This window comes from Chiloscyllium plagiosum, unplaced genomic scaffold (genome assembly GCF_037043375.1).
Source record: "Chiloscyllium plagiosum isolate Xiang-an unplaced genomic scaffold, Cpla_swu_hap1 HiC_scaffold_48, whole genome shotgun sequence".
Taxonomy (NCBI): Eukaryota; Metazoa; Chordata; class Chondrichthyes; order Orectolobiformes; family Hemiscylliidae; genus Chiloscyllium; species Chiloscyllium plagiosum.
The window spans coordinates 5178197-5196294 of record NW_028270186.1 but is presented as its reverse complement, the minus strand read 5'-3'; the positions used below and the strand labels follow the sequence as shown (position 1 = coordinate 5196294).

General features: G+C 46.0%; 1 long non-coding RNA gene across 2 annotated transcripts in view; it reads left to right on the top strand.

Moving 5' to 3' along the window:
* Positions 1 to 18098, top strand: part of LOC148135689 (uncharacterized) — a 96542-nt gene that overhangs the window by 66584 nt on the left and 11860 nt on the right. For both annotated transcript variants that reach the window (XR_015754790.1, XR_015754789.1), the window contains exons 2-4: positions 6936 to 7100; positions 8312 to 8397; positions 11193 to 11374. This is a non-coding gene — a long non-coding RNA (uncharacterized LOC148135689). The remainder of the gene's footprint in view (positions 1 to 6935; positions 7101 to 8311; positions 8398 to 11192; positions 11375 to 18098) is intronic.

Here is an 18098-nt window from a genome sequence, read left to right as displayed (position 1 = left end):
TTAAACATTCCCACACTGCAGGTAGAACAAATGTGAAAGACTCTCTCATTCTGAAAGTATTCAGAACAACAGAATGTCACAAGGTTCACAAAAACAACTGCTCAATTGCCAACATCACTGCCACCAGTGACACCCATAGTCTAGTGACTGGTCCATTTGCTTTTCTTTTGCACATTTTAGACTCATGTCTGCACTGCATCTTATTTTCTTTTTAAAAAACTCCTTCCTTTGTCCTTTCTGGGAGGCCAGCTTGAAGTGGCTGCTTCTTGAACATAAGTTCACATGGGTCTGGCAGACAGGTAACCCACATGGTAAGGACATTTTCGGGTGGCATGGTGGCTCAGTGGTTATCACTGCTGCCTCACAGCACCAGGGTCCCAGGTTCGATTCCAGCCTTGAGCGACTGCCTGTGTGGAGTTTACACATTGTCCCTGTATCTGCATGGGTTTCCTCCCACAATCCAAAGATATGTAGGTCAGGTGAATTGGCCATGCTAAATTGCCCATAGTGCTAAGTGCATTAGCCGGTGGGACTGGGTGGGTTGCTCTTTGGAGGGTCGATGTGGACTTGTTTGGTCAAAGGAGAAGGTGAGGGCTGGAGATCAGAGCTTAAAAATGTGTTGCTGGAAAAGCGCAGCTGGTCAGGCAGCATCAAAGGAGAAGGAGAATCGACGTTTCGGGCATAAACCCTTCTTCAGGAATCATTCCTGAAGAAGGGCTTATGCCCGAAATGTCGATTCTCCTTCTCCTTTGATGCTGCCTGACCTGCTGCGCTTTTCCAGCAACACATTTTTAAGCTCTTGTTTGGTCAAAGGACCTGTTTCCACACTGCAAGGAATCTTATCCTTCTGGTAGTGTGGTGACCAGGACTGTATGCAATTTTCTAAGTGTAGCCCAACTAAAATTCTATAAAGCTGCAGCATAACTTGTCTGTCCTTATTTAAAGAGAATGAAACCACCATGCCCATTCTAAAAGATGAGAGATTAAACAAACAATCCAGATCGTTTTCAATATATCATTTCAGTTACATCACACTATAAACTTTTGCTATAAATTCTGTGCCCTCCAACTTAATAGTCTACAACCACCTGATGAAGGAGTGGCGCTCCGAAAGTTAGTGCTTCCAAATAAATCTGTTGGACTGTAACCTGGTGTTGTGGGATTTTTAATTTTGTCCACCCAAGTCCAACACTGGCATCTCCAAATTTTGACTCCTTCCAGGTGCGATATTCCATGGGTTGCACACAGGACTTTGCCCATCCCTGAACTAACATCTGCACTGTTCTCACCTGTGGCTGTCACCATTTTCTTTTTAGAAAAGCATATTTTGAAACTGAAAGGAGGACAGTTCTGATCTGTCATAGCAGCAACACACACTCATCACAAGATGCTTCCAAAGAAATGAATTGAAGAAGGAGATAGCAGAGGTGGCTGGTCAAATTGCGCCTTGTAAAAGGTGTTTCTGAAATCATACCTTGTGTTTTGATTGTGGAAGTGTGCTGAAGGATAAGGCTCTGGGATTTAAATCCTCCTGTTGTTAAAGACAGGGGAGTGGAAGCGAGATTTCAGTCCCGTCCCTGTCCTGCATTTCACCTTGCTTATGAAATGACATCGTATCTTACACATCTCCGTGTTGCCTTTCTCTTGTGCGATGTTATCTTGGCTGCACTCAGGATATCAGTTGGAATCATTAAAAACAAAATCACTAACTGAAACATATATCACAAAGGACAACAAAGAGCAGACATCGGGTCCAAGAGTATAATTCAATCTCTGGGCTTTGCTTTCAAGATTTATCCGATTATCAGAATGGGTTAATTACATTATCAGCCTGCTGGCCAACTGTGATCCCCCTTAAAAGCTGGCAGAAAATTGGATTAGGAAATTTCAATTGATCATGACATGTTAAACCACTGCTCTGATGCACTCAGTCATGCAGAATTGGGGACCTACTTAAAGCACTCCTTACTCCATTATCATTTGTGAGAAGATAAGGTTTGACAGTCTGTTTGTGAAACATTGCCCAGTTTTCTCCAAGCCAAGGTCTTCCATATTTGGGCATCTGTGTTCCCGGTTCAGTGCTCTCAGTTGAAAAAATGGGTGAGCCTTTGAATAACACGATGGGTCCACTGTGAGAATGTGATTCACATCAAGGTGACTCCCCAGCCTCCCAATGCGCTGCTCTGAGAATGCAAGGTTTGAAGATGATATGAGGAAGAGGAGTTAGTGGTGTAACTGGAGAAGCAAGCCTGAGACACACAGGGGACATGGGTTGAAATCCCACTATGACAGCTGGGAGAATCTAAATTCAATTCAGAATATCTGGATCTGGAATCTAGTGTCCGTCGTGATGTCTGTAAAAGCAGTACTGATTGTCATAAAAGCCCAACTGGTTTGCAAATGTACTTAGGGAAGAACATCTGCTGTGCTGACCTGGTCTAGCCTACATGTGACTCCAGACCCACAGCAAATGTGGTTGACTCTGAACCACCATCTGAAATGGCCTCAGTTCAATTCGGGGTAGGGGAACGATTGCTAGACAGCCGACATCCTCTGACAGAATGAAGATAAACAAGATGAGATGTGACTATTGCTGCTATCTAGAATGATGTTATGTGGTAGCAGTGTCCATACCTCTGAGGCAAGAAGCTCGAATTCAAGTCCCACCTGCTCCAGAGGTGCGTCATAACAGATGTGGAAAGGTTAATGAGTAAACATTGATAAAATTCATTTTTAATCTCCTGCTAACAAGAAAGTAAGGGATTTCTGCTCTCCCCATCCCTCCCTCCATCATAGCATAAGATGATGGAAGATAAGTGCACAGTTTCAGGCCATTTAGCGCATTCCAATCTGGACCAATGTGCCATCCAATCACATTCCATTCTTTTAATATTTCTTGTCTGTGCACTTTTCTCTCTCTCTGAAAATGACCGACATCAACAACAGTTTGGGGCGGATGTTTCCTTATCTTCTTTTGCTCAGCATCCCCAATGCATTCTGTCTTGTAAACTCTCCATGTCTTGCTACATATTACCCTGGAGCACACTGCAAGGGCAGTGGCAAGCCCAGCTGAAACCTTGTTGCCATCGAAGTTTGTGTCAAAATGACATTACCCTGAGTCTTCTGCCACTGTCCATTTGGTGGGACTGACCAGATCCATCTTTGGAAGGTTCCCATTGGCAGGAAGCCTGGAAAGCAGCAGGGAGTGCCATCCTTGATATTGCCTCGTCGAAACCCTTTGAGTAAAAACACAACTCTTTTGAAGAGTTGAGTTCTGAAGAAGAGTCAGTGAGGACAGGAAACATTTTATCTCTCTCTCTCTCTCTCTCCCCGCAGTTCCTGCGGCTCAGCTGGTTTCCTCCAGTGTTTTCACGTTTGTATTTCACATCTCTCCCCAGCATCCACAGTACTTTTATTTTGCAGAAACCTCCAAAACAGAGGAGTTGAAGAGTTTGTTTTATTTGAATCTTGACAAGACCGTGAGAAAATCATTGAGATTGTGTGCAATCTGGTATTTCATCCCAGCTACTCTTCTCCTCCTTGGAATGAAATGACGTGGATTATTTTTCAGCCTGCACTTGTCATGATCTCGCTTTTCTGTTTTATTCCATCAGTTGATATTTGAACCAGATGATCGTTGGCATTCTGCCTGAATTCTTGGTTGAGTCTTGGTCTGCACGTATATCCCTTGCTCAGTGCCAATCTCAGACTCTCGGCACGCTCTCTCCTGTGCAATCTTTTGCTTACTCGCTTTTTCCATCATGCCCTTTTCTCCCTTGTATTGTTCTCCTTCATTGCCTCGACCACGCACGCTGTTTTCTTCCACAACCCTTGTAATCCCTACCTTTCCAGAGCTCACTTGCTGGCCCAGCCATTTGCAGACACTCTGGCTCCTATTTGCCTCATATACACGGCCTCAAGCTAACACTGTGTTCTCTCATTCCCCTGTGCTCTCACTCAAAGATGGCACTCCCTCTCTATTTCTGCCTGTGGTCCCCTTGGGCACGTGACCTCTGTCCTGTCCCTTTGGACACACTCCTGCCTCTGGGCTTACACTCCCTGTCCCTGCCTCCTCGCCGTGCCTCCTCATTCTCATCTCCTCACGACATGTGTCACCATTCCCTCAGCCAGCCCTCATCTGTCTGTCTCTGCACGCAGACATGTGTCCCCTGGTATGCCGATGACCATACAACTGTGCATGGAATGCACAACATTTCAGGATTCTTGTTGGCCAGCCACAGTTATCCAGTTTGCATGACTCAGTGAATTAGTGCTGGGGCTGGAAGAACCACAGCTCTGAGAGTCCGAATGAAGTGTGTGCTCGCGTGTGTCTGTATACATATGTGTGTCTATGTATGTATCTGTGCCTGTGTGTATCTGTGTGTGTGTGTCTGTGAATTTTTGTGTGTTTGTGTGAGTGTGTATGAATGTTTGTCTGTGTGTCTGTGTGTGTATGAGTTTGTGTATGTTTGCCTGTATGTGTGTATATTTATGTGTCTTTATTTATGTGGATCTTTGTGTGTCTGTGTCTGTGTGTGCGTGTGCTTGTGTTTGTGTGTGTTTGCGTGTGTTTGTGTGTATGAGAGAGTAATCTTTTCTTTTTCCATACTGCCATCCAGAAAAGCATATTTTCTGCAAAAATCCTTTTGTTCAAGCCAGATAAATTCAAGGTTGCCGTATTGTCGAGTGTGAAGGTTGAAATAACAGAAAGCCTTGACTATGTTAATCATTGCATACCTCGGTGTATTTAACCAGTTGAGCAGTATCCTTCGAGGAAGGATAATTCTTTGACCCCCATATGCAATGTGTCTGGGGCAAAATAGATGGCAGCTTTTCTCTGGGTCATCCCTGGGGCCACTGCTGTGTTGGAAGTGTTCATTTGCAGCTGATGAAGGCTTGGGGTAAGGGTAATCCGGCTTAAAATGAATTTCTGAGATCGGGAGCAGCATGAAGGAGTGAAAACGAGGTCAGGGGGTTAGCTTCCAGTGGGAAGACTGTGCCCAATGCCTGCTCCCCAGATCAAGCACAGTGTGCCTTTGATGGAAACAGAGGATGCAGGAGTTGGAGGAGGTTATAGAGATAGGGAAGGCTGTAGGGACTGGAAGAGCTTACAGAGATAGGGAGCCGAGATTTGGAAAGAGGATGACAATTTGAAATGGAAGTGTGTGTTTGAGCTGGAGCCCAGGGTCAGTCGGGTGGGGGGGCGGGGGGCCGATGCAGGCACTGTGCAGGGGCGGGGAATGGATTACAGAGAGCAGAGCTTTAGCTGATCTGCCATCTGTGGGAGCCAGAATGTGGGAGAGGGTTGTGGGAGAGGTGAGGTATGGGTGTGAGGTGTTGTTGGGAGTGGGGGGGTGAAGGGGGACAGTGTGTTGGAGGGTAACAGAGGCCTGGATGGGGGATTGAGCAGCAGACGGACTGAAATGTGGCTGAGGTCGGGCGATGATGGAGAGCTGAACACAGGGCTCTCTGAGATGGCATGGATATGTTGGGAAGCTGATGATTGGATCAAAGGTGCCACCAATGGCGTGAACCGATCCTGAAGGCCAGGATTCCAGAAGTTGGCTTGCCACTTTCTCCAGGGCAGTTAGGATGGGTGAGAAATGCTGTGCCCAACAGCTCCTGCCACGCGCCAGGAAAGGAGAATCAATGACCTTGCTTTCACAATGACCCAAACCCTGGCTGATACCACTGCATGGTTTTGTTTTAACCGTGAGTGCTGACATTTTGAGTTTTCTGTGTCTGCATGCGAAGACATAGCTGACAGCAATCTCACCCAGTGCTGCAGAAAGTGGGACAAACATCCCGTGTGAGAACTTCAAAGGGTGTTCGCGTGGAGCATTCCTAAGTGTCATTCCTTTGTTCTGTGGTTTCAGTGAAGACACTTTGATTTTGCTTCACCTCAGAAGATCTCTCAGAATTGAGAAATATCGCAAAGAGCTTTGATTGTGTGTAACAAATCAAACCACGAAAATACACCATGGAAAATTGAAACCGGCCAAATGACCCAACAGCTGGTTAGGGTTTGGCTTGGCATTGATTTGAGCTGGAGCAAAGCAACTTCCTCTTGCTACTTCTCCAGGCAAAACACAGCTTGCAGATCACAGCGCAGAGAGAGCTCTCTTATTACAGGAAAGAGACTAGACAAATGACAAGTGTTGTTGTTGTTGTTGCTCAGCATTGCTTGAAGTTGGGGTGAGAGAAGGCTACAGTAGAGGGCAATCACAAGCTGTTGGGCTGAATGGCTCCTTTGTAAAATTGATGCATATAAATATCATACATTGCTTCAGAATTCAATGTGGACCAAATTGGTCCGAACCATTCTGGTTCTGAGGAAGGGTCACTGCACCTGAAACATTAACTCTGATTTCTCTCCACAGTTGCTGCCCGACCTGCTGAGCTTTTACAGCAATTTCTGTTTTGGTCCAAACCCTTGCTGCATCAGGACCTCCTATTACCTTATCCTCTTTCCCACCTCACCACATCCCATCACCCTCTTCTTCCTTGCCTTCCCATCTCCCGCTCCTACCTCCTCTTCATACTGAAGCCCTGTCTTCCCACAGCTGTTCAGTGTAAAATAATGCTGGGGGTGAGGCTGATGTGAGATCAAGTATGGGGTGATGCTATTTCACCCAAAACTATGTTTTCCCTGTTTCAGCAATTCTGTCCATGTCCTCGAGCAGCATAACAAGAGTATCTTATTCAAGTGAAAACCGAAAGAACTGCGTGTGCTGGAAATCAGAAACAAAAAGCAGAAATCAGAAACAAAACCAGAAATTGTTGGAAAGACTCAGCAAGTCTCTCAGTGCCTGTGGACAGAAAGCATTTCGGGTGCAATGACCTTTCACCAGTAGGCTTCTGAAGAAGGGTCACTGGATCCGAAACATTAAGTATATCTTCTTGCCTTCTTGTACCTTGTTCCTCTTCTCTTTCAGCTTTGCAGCACATGCAGTGTTTTTGGTGGATGTACCAGCCTCCTGTTTTTACTGTAACCCCGCTGAGGAATGTCTGAGCTGGGTGACTGCCACTATGATGCTCCTCTGGGTCAGTCGATTGGAACATTGCCGCTTTCTCTCCGGTCGCTGGGGGACGTGAGAAAGGTCAGTTGTCATTGGCTTTCTCTCCAGGCTTTCTGGGTCCGACGTAACAGCCAACTGGTTCCTGTTTGCCCAAGAACCAGGGGTCATGGGATTTTATTTTGAACATTGCGATTTCATTGATTCTCTGTGGCTGACTCCAAGAACCTCGCAACTCAGTTGGAGCCAGACTGAGGGGCTGTGCGTTTCCTGAGCTCAGCACAACGTCAGGGGAAGGCCTGGTGTGGCCAAGACTGGCTTTCCCCTGAGCGACACACAAACAGAGAGCAGAGAGCAGGCCAGCTCCAAACAGCAGAGGAGGAAAACTGAGAATGTCATCTGGAGATTGAAGCTAGAATCCCTCAGTCTCTGAGCCTACCATGCCATCCTGTTTAATTTCGACATGTAGCCTCGTTGGCTTTGATTCTCTTAAATCACCCCTCCCACCTCCTTACCCAATTCGACGGAACGACTATCCTTAAACAGGGGCAGTGAGAGCCTTGAAGGTGTCCCCCCGGTCAAGATAAGAGCTCTATCAATTTCAACCTTCCTTGTTCCATTTTTCACAAGAGTCCACTCCCCTCGACAACACATTGCAGTTGATGGTTAGGATTAGTTTTGATTCGGGAATCCCCAGGGACCTGAGTTGTCGATGGCATCATCTGTAAAGAATGTATTCATTCATTCTGAAACTAAAACAGAGTGTGCTGGAGAAACTCAGCAAGTCTGGCAGCATCTGTGGAGAGAGAAACCGAATGAAGCAGACCCTTCATCGAGGGTCACCGACTCAAAACATGAACTGTCCAGCCACCAGGCATTTTCTAGCATCACCAGCTAAATGTCAGCCCAGTCCAGAGTTCAAATAAAATACTTCTGTTCTAAAGAAAGGTCATCAGATTCAAAAACTTAGCTCTGGTCTCTCTCTCTCTCTCTCTCCACAGATGCTGCCAGACCTACTGAGTTTCTCCATCTGTTTCTGTGCCCTCTCGGAGTTGTCCATGAGATGACTTCTCATTGCTCTGAATGCCATTCTGTTCCGCTTCTGGCTGAGAACTATGTTGTCAGGACTCTGTAACTGCATGTTATAGGTCAGACAATGTGATGTCAGAGGTGCACCAGCTTCTTCAGACCACCTTTGATGCAATGTCATGTTTATTTGTTGCTATGAAGTTTTCGCAAGACTTACAAGGTTTGATTTGGCTGCATTTCATTTCCTGTTTCTTCTCTTTCACAAGGTGGAAGTTTCCCTCAACACAGTCCAGTCAGGCTGTAGATTCAGACTTCTCCATGGCGAACATCACCTTCTTCATGATACCAGCAGGTTAATCAATTCTCTTCTGTCTGTCATTTCTCTTGTCCTTATTTTCCAGGGTTAGATTTGTCCATACTATGGACAAGGTACTGAAGTGGTTAACATAGGAACACAGAAACTCAGAAAGTAGGAGCAGGAGTAGGCCATTTGGCCCTTTGAGCATGCTCCTCCGATCAGAGTGATTGTGGGTGATCATCGAGCTTAGTACCCTGTTCCTGCTTTTCCTCCATATCCTTTAATTCCTTTAGCCCCAAGTGCTCTCTCCAACTCCTTCTTGAAATCATTGTGTATTGGCCTTGACTGGCAGTAAATTCCACAGGCTCCCCACACTCTGGGTGAATACTTTTCTCCTCATCTCAGTCCCATATGGGTTGACCCCATATCCTGAGACTATGACCCTTGATTCTGGATTCCCGTGCATCCGGAACATCCTTCCTGCATTTACCCTGTCTCATCCTGGTAGAATATTTTTGGTTTGGATGAGATAGCTCCTCCTTCGTGAATATATTCCAAACTAATTGACCCTGCCTTTATTGGTCAGCCCTGGCATCCCAGGAATCCATCTGGGAAACCTTCATTGCACTCCATCGACATCCTCCCTCAGATAAGGAGACCAGAACTGCACACAGCATTCCAGGTGTGGCCTTCCCACCGCCCTGTATAAATCCAACAAGAAATCCTTATCCCTGAATTCCAATCCTCTCACTGTGAAGATCAGCACAGAGTTTGCCACCTTTACTGCCTGCTGTGCCTGAGCACTTAGTGGGTGGTACATGAGGACTCCCAGGTCTCACTGAACATTTTCCTGTCTCAATTTACAGCCATTCAAATCATCATCTGTCTTCCTACTTTTGGTGCCAAAATAAATCACCTGATACTTATCCACATTATGCTGCATCTGCTATGCATTTGCCCATTCACTCAGTCTGTACAAATCACATTGCGATATCGCTGCATCCGCCTCACAGTTTTCCCAACCACCCAGCTCTGTGTCATCTGCAAATTCTGGGGTAGTACATTTAGTTCCCTCACCTAAATCATGAATGAATATTGTGAACAGCTGGGGTCCAAGTACTGATCACTGCAATACCCTTGTATTCACTGCTTGCCGCTTGCAACAGGACCCATTTATTCCTAGTCTTTGCTTCCTGTTTGCCAACCAGTTTTGAATCCATCTCTATACTCTGTCCCCAATCCCATATGCTTTAATTTTATGCACTAATCTCTAATGTGGGACTTTGTCAAAAGCCTTATGAAAGTCCAAATGAACCACATCCACAGACTCGCCCTCATCAACTCTGTGAGTCACGTCTTCAAAGAGTTCCAGTGGATTCCCCCTTCATAAATCTGTGTTTACTGTGTCCGATTCAGCCACTGTTTTCCAAATGCTCAGCTATTAAGTATTTTATAATGGAGTCAAGGGTTCTTCACATTACTGATGTCAGGCTGTTGGTCAATAATTCCCAGTTTTCTCTCTGCCTCCTGTTTAAATCGAGGGGTTACGTTAGCGGCCCTCCAATCCTTAGCAACTGATTCCACAGTCAATGGAATCTAGGACAGTGACCACTATTTCCAGGGCCACCTTATTAAGTATTCTGGTGTGCAGATTTCTCAGGCCCTGGGGATTTATCTTCCTTGAATCCAACTGCAGAGAGGCCAGTATCCTATCACCAAGCCACCCTTTATTTTTGTGTGTGCAGTACACTGACTGTGGCCAGCCAATGCCTATTTTAAAATTCGCATTGACAAAATAAGATCAAAGAAAACCTTGAACAACTAGTTTACAATCGAGTTATTACAATTCAAGTTATACAGAGAAAAATCAGACCTTGTGCATTTGACTGTCCAAATCATTACACTCGTTCACAAAAAAGCTTGTTTCAGTTTGCTTTTTTCTAAAAGTAAAAATGAAGCCTCAGTTCACATAACATCACACACAAAGCTTTTGGCCTACACCCGAAGGCCTGGTCTGAGGCCAACACTGAAACAACAACACAGAGGCCACGTCCTGTCACCGAGTCACCCTTTATTCTACTAATGCATTAGTACACTGGCTGTGGCCAGCTAGTTCAGAGTCAGTCCCCTGAACGCAGGAGATTCTAAATCCCCTGTTTATATCTGTTAGTCAGGGCTTGCCCAAACAAGGATCTCATAGTTAATGAGGTCCACCTGGTCCCAATCACCCCATCCATCAAATTCTCCAAATTCCATTTCCCTACAAATCCTGAATTTCCTTTAGTTCCTCCCTCTCACTAAATCCTGTGTTCCCCAACATTTCTGCTGTTATTTGTGTCTTCCTTTGTGAACACAAAACAATGAAAGTATTTTTTTGGTTGGTCAGCTATTTCTGTGTTCTCCATGATAAATTTTCCTGAATTTGCCACTAACTTCTGCAGGATGTCTGACCGGAGGCTCTGCCCCTCCTATCTCCTGCCATCAGGACTTTGGCAGGATTCACAAGGTGACATTTGACCACGATGGAAATGTCCCTTCCATGGGTAACATGTCTGCGTGCAGTAGAGCTCCTAATCTACTCTTTGTATTTTTAATCAGGTAATGTTTGGAAGAAACAGCACCCAGTTTATTGTTTATTGTCAGCTTGAGATTGACACTTGGGTGGGGGGGAGCAGTGGGGGCGTCCAAATGTCTGAGGGAGATTCCAATCCTGCAGCTTTGGACAGTCCTGGTCCAACTTAAAAGCAGGTTGTAAAGGAACATGTCAGCTCAGATTGCGGGCATAGTGCCTTTGCACACTTCCAAAAGCTGTTTCTGTTGAAAGGTCAATGTTGTCTTTCATCTTTCAGACAGGATAACTAGTCAGGAATATGTGAGGGTTATATGGAGAGGAAGGAACCGGTGCCTGTCTGGGAATGGGAGCTGCCATGGAGTTGGGGCTGCTGAGAAGGAATGGTTGCAACACGGGAGGCATTTCAGGAGCACCTTCCCATCAGTAAGACTGCTTTCCAAGGTGCAAGTCAGTAGCACTGTAAGTTTGCATCACTATCCGTTGTGTGTTCCGAATTCAGTAATGGTGAGCTCAATTTGAACATTTTTCCGAAATACTCGCCCAACTCAGAGAGAACTAGCCGTGGCCTGACAGGCTGAGTGGCCTACTGAGGGCTGTGTGATTGTGGGAATGAGCTGTCCACACTTGTCACCACAACAGGGTCTTTCAACATGTTGCTGTCGATGCTTTGAATATTGCACCTCGGTTTCAAAAAGGGGGCTGGGCTGGAGGAGTGTTGCCAAGTGAGAAATGATGAACACATTGCCCTCGCTGTCTGTTTTCACAGCACTGGCCCTGTCAGACATGCAGGAGTGATGGAGAGGTATTGAGTCAAGGAGCTACTTCAAGTAAATGGGAGATGGGAAATGTCGTGATTGGATCCAGATCAGCCAAGTGGACTGCCTAGAATCGGACTTCCCTGATTAGAGATTGTCACTGTTAACCAGATCCAATCAGGGAGCCCTGACTGACAGGTACGGACAGGAGTGTCAGGGTTCTGCTCACTCTGCGAGCTGGCTCTGGGGCAAATGGATCAGTGTTAGGAGCTCTCCATGTATAAATAAAGGGTGACTTGGTGACGGGATACCAGCCTCTGTGGAGTTACTTCAGAGAGTGTCCTTTCCCATCAGGTTGTATTCTGAAACTGGGGCATCAAATCAGTCAACCTTCTTGCAGACATATAAAGTGGTGTTCCTTCCTTTGAAAAGGCAAAATAATTTGGCATAATCTTCGTGTGCTGTCTCATTTGGTATCTCGAGCTGTGTTGGTCCCTTCTTGCATTGAGTTATGGCAGAATAAGGCAGGGTTTTCCCATCAGCTGGAAGTGTGCCACCTCACTGTTTGAACACCACATCCTCCCTCCGCATTGTTCTCAAGTGAGTCGTTTTCTGCTCTCCTCACTCTGTATTTGAGGAGATGTGCTGCGCAGACACAGAATGTCAAATCTTGGTCCTTCTGCTAGATGGTGCAGGGTATTACCCATGGTTGTGGCTGACAGGTCGCTGTGTCCTCTTCAAGCCCCTGGTTCCCATGCTCTGTTTGTGATGAGCTGGCAGTCCCTGTCCCAAGTCTGACCTTGCCTGGTGAGGTATCCATTTGTCCAGTGTAAAGACATGGTTGGAGGGAGAGGGTAAGGAGGGCGGACCAAATGGCCGAGGAAGGAGATGGTCTCTGTAAAGGGTTTTCTTCTCAGCACAGAAGGTAGCTGAGAGGCAGAGGGAGGGCCTGGAGCTAATGGCAGGAAGAAGAAACCAAGCAAATAAAGACTCTGCTCCCCTGGGAGTGGCTGAGTGAAGACAGCATGTGCTCAAGGCTGACCTCAACTGGGAGCCACAGGGCTTGGTGACAATGGTCTAGGACACAGCCATGTCTGTACAATGGAACTGATTACAATCGGTTAACAGAATGGCACTGAGAGAAGAGTATTACCAGCTCAAGTGAAGGAAAATGTTTCGAAGCCGCAGGCATACATTGGGCATGATGCAGAGAGGACGTTGAGAACATCTGGTGGGAATTCATGAGTGAAATAGCTCAACAGTACAGTAGTTACATGTTTGTATCGATGTGAAAGAAGTGAACATATGGTTCAAATCAGGCTCTCAGGCAAGACAAGCAGGATATGTTGTCAGGTTAAGACAATTTAAGACGCATGTAAAACTTGGTGGAAGAGTTATGGTGACTTTGGAAATGAAAGGTCTGGTTTAAGTTACAGTTACCCTGCAAAGGTGTGACTCTCGTCCATCCCTGCAATTCCCCGGCAGTGTCTCTGACTCTGCAGGACACTGACCTTCTGTGCTGTGCTCAGCAGAAGGGATCTAGAAGGGTGGCGTGATAGCAACCTCTGAAATGATTGTTTCAGAGCATGTCATGCGATACTGCGTCAAGTGAAGAATACAACTGTCCACTTGCAGTAACTGTATGGATCCCTGAGGTGAGACTGTACCTGGTCCATGGAGGAGATTGCAGATCCCAGTAAATACCTTGTGGATGTCTCTGGAAACCTGCTTCCTGGGAAGCATCTTTTGAGACCAATTAAAAAATGCCAAGAAGTTGTTCTGCCCCTGGAAGTCAAACAAATATAAGATTTCGAGAAAAGGTTTGTTGTAATTTATAAATAAGACAGTGTTGAATGTTTAAAAATGAAGCGTATTGCAATTTGGGGAATCGACACATGTCAGGGGTAAGTAGGAAATTTGTAGGAATGTTTGGGGATGGGCTGTGTAAAACATCACTGTCCAAGTCACATGATACTTCTGCCACCATCAGTGTCAGACATCAATTAAATAAGGTCAAAAATCACACAATACCAGGTGAATTCCCACCAGATGTTCTCAACGTTCTCACTGCATCATGCTCAATGTATGCCTGCAGTTTCACCAGGAGCAGTGTTCTGAAAGCTACTGTTTACACATTAACCCGTTGACCTGTAACCTGGTGAAGTGTGATTTTTGATCTTCTCCAATCTAGTCCAACACTGGCATCTCTACTACAATTAACAAAACAAGAATCTGATCATTATCACATTGTAAAAGAACTCAGAGCAGGGGTAGACCATTCAGTCCATCGAACCTGCTCTGCCATTTGATCCTATCATGGCTGATCTCCTCTCAGTCCTCGCTCCACTGTCCCACCCTCTTCCCATAGCCCGTCAAGCCAGAAATCGTCAAAACTCTCTCTGTTTTGTCCTTAAATTTATTCACTGTCCTAGCATCCACTGCACATATTCACAGTCCTTTGAAAGAGGAGATTTATCCTCATCTCCGTTTTAAATCTGCTGCCCCTTCTCCGAAAATGATGACCTCTCGTTCTAGAGGAAACATCCACTTGGTCAATCACCTTTAGAATTTTATGTACCTCAGTCAGATCTCCTCTCTTTGTTCCAAACCCATCAAAGTGGGTCCCTGATACACATATGAATGTTCATTCTTACAAGCACAGTCCTATGCAGGGTTGTCATGTTAAAGAGCTGACATATGAACATTTCCTGAACTTACCAACAGCTGCTTGATATTGTCCTGTCTGGTGTTCCAACTAGTATACAAATGAACTTGTCAATCACCTCCAGGAATGAGTCTGTCCACAGCCCTAGGGCTGCCTGTATAGGCCGAAGGTGCACAATCTCTCTTCAGAAGGCAAGCCCCTGAGCTCTGGAATCAATCTGGTGAACCTCCTCTGAACTGAGTGCAATGCAACTACATCCCTCCTCAACGAAGAGGGAACAAAGGCAGAATGAGAGTGCATGGGGAGGCAGGCAAATCGAGAGACCTTGTTCTTAGAAGAGAGATGAAAATTGAAAGTAACCTTCAGATTGAAGATCATACTGAGGTGGAGCTGAACAGAGTGGTCATAGAGTCATAGAGCTGTACGGCACAAAAACAGACCATTTGGTCCAACTCATCCACACCGACCAGACTTAACCCATATCCCTCTAAACTCTCCCTATTCATATCTCCATCCAGATGCCTTTTAAATGTTGTAATTGTACCAGCTTCCACCACTTCCTCTGGCAGCTCATTCCATACACGTACCACCCTCTGCGTGAAAAGGTTGCTCCTTCGAACCCTTTTATATTTTTCCACTCTCATCTTAAACTTATGCCCTCCAGTTCTGGACTACCCCACCCCAGACCTTGATCAAGTACCCTACCCATGCCCCTCATGATTTTATAAACCTCTATAAGGTCACCCCTCAGCCTCCGACACTCCAGGGAATACAGCCCCAGCCTGTTCAGCCTCTCCAATCTCAGGAAGGATATGATATTGATTTCCAATTAGGAATCTTTGCTGTAAATGCTATCAGAAGTTTTCTCTCTCTTACTGAGAATCGAGGAAATATTGCAGCCTGGGTGTCACCAAGAGACAGCTCAGTTGATCAGAGACGGTCAGTGAGCTAGCAGACAGTGACAGCTTTGGGTCATCAGTGAAGACAGGAAAGCTGACTGCTTGCTTGTAGATAGACAGTGGAACTGAGAAGAACTTGTGTTTTGTTCAGGAAGAGGATGGGAGGATTTGTGCGTTTGGTGTGAAAAGACGCCATGACTGAACATCATCAAACTCCGGTTTGGATAGGTCAGGAAGAGACCATGCAAGGGCAGTCCCAGGAAGCTCGATGGTGGAGCATGAGCACCCGAGGATGCTGCTTAAATCAAAAGACTGAACGTAGAAACAGTGGCAGAGGTTCTGATATCTTGCTGACCTTGCTTTGGATTCTTTTTTGATGAGAAATGAATGTGAGGTTCATGGCCACGTGATGTTGCGCTTTCAGGAAAACACATGAATTTTGAAGGTGGCAAGGGTGAAAACATAGAGTTGGTTTTTCAGGAGGAGGTGAAAATAATGGTCTTCAAATCATCCGGGTACTGCCTGAAGAAATGGAAGGCGCAGGCGATTCTCAACACACACTGGAGGCCCACAGATTCGGAAAGGAAGGATGAGATGGGGAGAAGCTGAGTGTGTATCTCTATCGAAAGGTTTGAGGGAAGGGGGAGGTGGGTAATCAATCGCAGGTAATCATGGTCAGGAATTAGACAGGAGAATGAAGTCGTGAGGGATGGTGGTCGAACCTCGAGCACAAACTGGTTGTCCACGTCTGACTGCAGAGAGCTGGTCGAGACTGAAACCAGACCAGTGCCTGATGCAGTGAAGCCAGCTGGAGTAGTGGTCAGTGCGACCACATGAAGATCTCCATACTGACGCAAAGAAATCGTCAAGAATCACTCGAGTGTCAGAAGGTGAGTGTTTTTCTCAGGATGGGTCCGCTGAATTTGGCACCAATCCACATCCACTGGCAGGAACGGAAGACACTGGAGGCAGAATTCAAGTCTTTGGGAATTTCAGAGTGTGGACCCCTTTGGGAAGAGAATGGCTTCTGAAAGTGACCAGATTGTGGCAGAAATGAGTAGTAGCAGATTTTTCACTTGTCCTGGCAGGTCTTCTGAGGAAAGGTAGAATCTGGATTTCTGAAAACAAGCACCGATATGCTGGTTCAAGCAAAATTCCAGCAGTTGTAAAGCAATTTGCAGTGAGGAATTGTATTTGATCTCTAAAGCGGCAGCCAGCTGTGGAACATGAATAAAATGCACTTTGCTGTCCTCCAGTGGGGCACCACTTGAACATGTTTCGAGATTTGTAATGCTCAGATCAGTGAGTGAGTGCTTATTTTAACAGAGGTATGGTTTTGACATTAAAACTCTCTCCAGGTTAACAACTGTGTTGCACATCTGGGCTACTGCACATGGAAGAGTTTGCAAAATGTTGAAACTTGGCTTTGGGAAAATAATGCCTGCAAAAGAGAGACTTGCATTTCTGTAGAACCTTTCGCAACTGAGGACCTCAGAGTGCCTCAGAGCTGATAAAGTGCTTTGTAATTGCAGTCAATGTTGGAATGTCAATATGTGGCAGATAATTAGTGCACAGCAAGCTCCCAAAAGATGTGTCATAATGTGTATGTTCTTTCTGTTCTTTCTGATGTTGATTGTGGTTCAATATTAGTCACAACACCAGCAATACTCGTTCCCTGCCTCTTCTTCCAGACAGTGCCATGGGGTATGTATCCCAGACAACCAGCAAGCTGGGTAGCTATTTGGTTCACACCCACCATCTGAAAGCTCCTGCAGCCAGTGTTACCGACAGTGTTAGCTTGGGGGGTCTACGTTACTGGTCAGGTGATATTGCCGTGACACCACTGCACCTCCCCCGGAAGTGCTTTGAAAGATTGAGCAAATGTATCAGCTCCCAGGCTCACACTCACGCAGTAATGTCCAAGTTCTGTGAATTTCCAGCCATAGATTTATGAACAAGAAACCTTGTGGACAGAATGAGAAGAGGCTTTTGGGTGTGGTTGGATCAGTGATCACTTTGTGCAGTGCCCACTCAGCATGGAAATGGAAGGTTTCAGGAAAATCACCAGAGAGCAAGGTCAGTCTGTGCACCAAAGGAGTGTATGTGGCGCGAAACCTCCACTATCAACATCCCTCCAGGCTGCTCCTTGCAGCTGGAATGTGCTCCCAACCACCAAATGTGAAATCTCCACACCGGTCACCTTGAGGCTGGCTGATACCTTCTGCTCAGGTGGTTCCTGCCCCACTAGCCGATTCTGTCCTCGAAGGCAGGTTGTTTGTATGGCAGTTTGAGGTGCATCACAGCACCTCCTTGGCTCTTGTGCACATGGACGCTCACAATTGTCCCTTTGCCAGCCAGACCTGCCCCCTCCCCCAGCCCCCATCTGCACCCGACTGCTGAGCTGCCCTAAGCACTATCATCACCATCGCTGAGCAGCCCCAATGTCTCCATTCTCATGCCAACTCCCATCTCCAGCAGAACCCACCTCCCAGAGCTTTCGGAACTCTCTGCTACCTTCATCCTCATGGCACTCAGTCACAGGCAAGGTCACCCAATCAATGATTCTCCACAATAGATTGCCACAACTGAAAATGGAGACCTCAGCTGGAGCTCCCTATTGTTGGAAAAATGTGAAGAAGAGTAAAATGCAGGGACAAGCAACTTCAGTGATAAGGAATAGATTGAGGAAATTGGGACTGTTTTACGCAAAGATAAGAAGGAGGAGAGGTGATATGATAGAGGTTTTCAAAATCGGATGCAGACTGACAAGAGTAGATTTGGAATAATTGTTCCCGTTCATTATAATGAAGCAAACAAGAGGGACAGAGTGGAAAGTGGTGTGCAGATGAAGCAAGGGCAATGTG